We start from the raw sequence: 4,238 nt of genomic DNA on the forward strand, positions 1-4,238 counted from the left end.
GGAAAGTAAAACAGAACGTGCATTGCAAAGAAGTCAACTATCAAGGGGAGCCTTGCGACGAAGCGCACTACAGCTGAGCCTACTCATGCCGGCGCTCCTTGAAGGGAGACAGGGAAGCACCACCACTTTAGATCTAGGTGGTGTTGGATAAACCGGCAGGCCGCTTTTTTGTCCACTCAGAAATTCGAGGAACCGTCTCCCCTACAGCGCGGCGCGTGGGCGCGAAATCGCTGTTCCATGGCCGCGCCCTAGATCGGTGTAACTTATGTCTCCGTGTTGAAGAGATCAAATGCTTCATTGTGGGTATGTGCACAACATTAAGCCACGCCGGGCGTGGCCCTATATATTGACGCTACTTGCTTCATGATCCGCTTTTCGAAGTTTTATCCGCTCATAGAGCAATCAGATTGGCCACGGAGTAATAACGTGATGCTCGCGATTCGCCAAGCCCGTATTTCTTAAGTGGTCAGCGACTATAGGTGTTAGACTGTGCGAGCTCCGTGATCAATATTCCAAATTTACGCCTAAGTTTAACGATACAATCAGTAACTTTTTTTCGAAATAGAGTATAATAGAATGGTATAGCACTCTCCGTACGAATAACGGTTGAGGGCTCCTTCATAGTGTCTCTGTCTCCTTTCGTTGCACTCCAGGGGTTATTACACAGAAAGTGTCCAAGAAAGGAGAACTGTTTCTTTTAGAGCGCAGCTCTTAGGGGCCCGTTTCCAGCCTGAGCGGCGTCGGTGTCGGCGTCGGCGTAACCGGGGGGGGGGGGGGGTCACGTGACCCCCTATGTCACGTGACCCCGCCCCCCCCCCCCGAGGTCACGTGACCCCCCTCACCCGAGATCACGTGACCCCACCGGGGTCACGTGACTACCCGCAGATGACGTGACCCCCCTCAGTACCCTTCCCTACTCCTCCTCAAGAGCTGCGCTCCAATTCGGCGTTACAGGGATTTGTAAACGGCTTCCATTTTTTTTTCTTTTTGGGCCCAAGTAAATCATTGCGGAAAGCTCAAACTCCGCAAGACTGTGACGCTGGCGGTTGGGATAGAACGTGAGTTTGAGAATTTGACGTTACCTTGATTAAATCATAATTTTTAAAATAAATTTTTAATAAGCCGTTGTTTACCTAAGCCTAATATCGTTAAACCGAGAAATGACAAAGTGGGAACATGTAGCATATATTTCAGTGAAAAAAAAAATTTATTAAGAAAAATTATTTTTTTTATCGCTACTTTTTTACTGAACTAGATACTACAGGCACCCACAGTGTCACTTCCTTTTTTTACGCTATTAGGCTTAGCTGGACGGCGCCTCATAAAGAAATTTCGCTTTACGCAATTATCTTTTAATCCATGTGTCGTCATGTTCGCAAAATTTGTCAGTCTACCCCAACCACTAGCGCCGCATTCTAACGAAGTCTGAGCTTTCTGCGATGCTCAGTCTATTTACCCGAGCCAAAAAACACGTTTCTTGTTTCTCAGAAACTCCCTGTACTTCGTTTCAGCTGAACTTCAGACGCAGCCGATGCTGCGTGTTAATGGGACCAATCAAGCATCTTGAAGAGTGCACGTCACTGTTACTTTTCTGTTTATGATCGGTTCAGCAATGATACAACACGTATATAAACATGACGAACACCATGATGGTCGCGTTTGACGTTCTTTGAAACAAAGTATAGTTGGAGTCAACTAAATAAGCTACGCTTTGAAAGTACCGCATTCATTTTCTTTCGAATTTTGCCGACAATACATTCGCTCTATCCAAAAATATTTTGGTTCGCTGCCGCATCATTGGACAGCGGCAGTCACGAGAGTCGCTATCATCATCATCGCGTTTTTGCAACGTCACCATCTTGGGTCCAGCGATCCGCTGCCTGTTGCTGTTTTACTGTTTACTGCGCGCCCACGCTGAAGTCCGTCGCTCAGCATGCACTTTTTCCTTCTTACGTCGAGATACGGAGAACACCACCTTGATTCGCTGCCACAGTTGCGGCTACGGCAGCTGGCACAGGCGACGGTTACAGCTCTGCTTGGCTCAGCTACAGTCACTCCATCTGCGCGTGGACCCAAGATGGCGGCGCCTGACGTGCTTCAGACGCTTAGTTTGAAAGTTTCGGTACTCTGAAAGCGTAGCTTTATTTAGTGACTTTAAGTACAGTATAGACTTGATCTTGGCAGGATCTCTATCCTCGGCGGACGCAGTGAAAGGATGAGAGGAAAAATACAAATAATTTACTACGGAATACCATCTTATTCCACAATATTCCAATTGCCTTGGCGCTAACAGGTTTTCGTGTAGACGTTTTATTTTTCGTTTCCTTCATTCTCAGTCACGTGGGTTTCATATTTGATATGCGGGATGAAATAATAATAAAACGTTTCAACCTGGAATATGCGAGAAAGTATTGGTGAGGCAAAAGAATGTACGACAATCACGCATTTTTCGTGAACACTTTCTAACAGCGTGGAGATATCAAAACAATGTCCTAACGCATACAAGAAGTGGCGACATTCAAAATGGCTGCGCCTTTCTGGAAAAGGTATAGAGGAACGGCTAGACGCGTGCAGCCTCGGGGTTTACTCCTTTGAGTTAGGAGGGGTGGCTGCCTCCATCTGTCGTCGTGAACAGACTTCGAGCCAGCGGAGACAGCCGTTTCTCCTGCCTTAGCGAATCCGGTATTGCATCTCGGTGCATATGCGGCAGCCCTTTCCCTCGGCGCCTTGCGAAAGTGCGAAAGCGTAGCTCTTAATATGCATTTGGGTTACATTTTGAAATGCCTTCCTTATATAAATTTTCCATGGGAGATGAAATATAAAGCAGATGATTAAGCAGTCGATCAAAAAGTAATGGATTAGAGTTGCATGTCTTATAAAAGAGACACATGCGAACTGTTTTTAGGCGTAAAGCAAGGCTAGGTAATGATAAGGTAGCTAGCTTTCCTGTAGGTTACGCTGACGGTTCTATTATAGTTGTTAAGAACATAATAACCAGAGCGATTATGCACGGATTCCAGAGTATTAATTAGCTTAGAATGACCAGGGTCCTAGAGCGCAGAAGCATATTATCAGTTAGAGCGGTCAAGTGTTTTATAGAGTTAGTTTCAGAATATGAAGGAGCAAGAAAGAAATTTCGTTTCAGATAACCCAGCATTGCGTTTATCGGTATGAATCCCATAATCAGCAGGCGTTTGTCAGGAGATCTAATCTGCAGATAAATAAACACCCAAGTTTTACATGAAGACACGGAAAGTGAGAAGAAGTTTTCAAGAAAAAAAAGAGAGAGGAGCATTAGATTTACTGGGTATTCTCGTGGCTTTGCATTTAGTCGTCAACACATTCCATCCCCGACAATTCACACCAGCTAGAGTTAATATCTTCTTGTAAATTCTGAATATCGAAAGTGTTAGTAGCCTCCCGCTAAATCTTACAATCATCGGCGAATAAACTTATGGAAGAAGAAATGGAACATTTCTTCTTCCATAAATGGAACAATAATGAACTCAATACAGAATCTTGTGGTACGCAAGAATTAACTTAAAAAAGCGTAAATATCCTATCGCTAGCGTATTCTTGGCGGTAGCGCTTTCAGACTACGACGTGTATTGTATTACAGAAACTTGGCTACTAAGTGACATCTCATCTTATGAATATTTTTGTGACAGCTACTCCATATTTTGCAGCGACCGCAACTACGAAGTTACCGGACAGAAATACGGTGGTGGTGTACTCACAGCCATACGCAACAACATTACGGCAGTTCGTCACTTGGACCTCAAAAGCTATAAAGAATGTGTTTGGCTTGAAGTGAAAACTGGCGGACCCAAAAATCTTTTAATTGGAAATTATTATATACCCCCCCCCCCCCCGTCTCTCGATTCCAAGGAATTTGAGCCGGTTCTGATCAGTTTATCAGAAAACCTCGACCCCGCCAACTTTAACGTGATCATTGTCGGCGATTTTAATGTACCTGGTACGTGGTGGTCGATCGAAGCTTCAGAGTCAAGCTGTCGTAAAGGAAATCAACTCTTAAATTTTGTTCACTACAACGATCTTTACCGCGGCGAAGTTCCTTCAAACGTATGTGGACACGCTCTGGACGTTCTTTTTACTAATCTTGAAGCTTACAATATTTCGATAGTGAGCAATCCAATTGTTTCCGCCGATATATGGCATGTTCCATTTTCCGTTAAGGTAGACGTGCTAGTCTCGTCCGTGAAACACAAAAACATATA

Source organism: Ixodes scapularis, unplaced genomic scaffold, assembly GCF_016920785.2.
Source record: "Ixodes scapularis isolate PalLabHiFi unplaced genomic scaffold, ASM1692078v2 PGA_scaffold0__279_contigs__length_252992795, whole genome shotgun sequence".
Taxonomy (NCBI): domain Eukaryota; kingdom Metazoa; phylum Arthropoda; class Arachnida; order Ixodida; family Ixodidae; genus Ixodes; species Ixodes scapularis.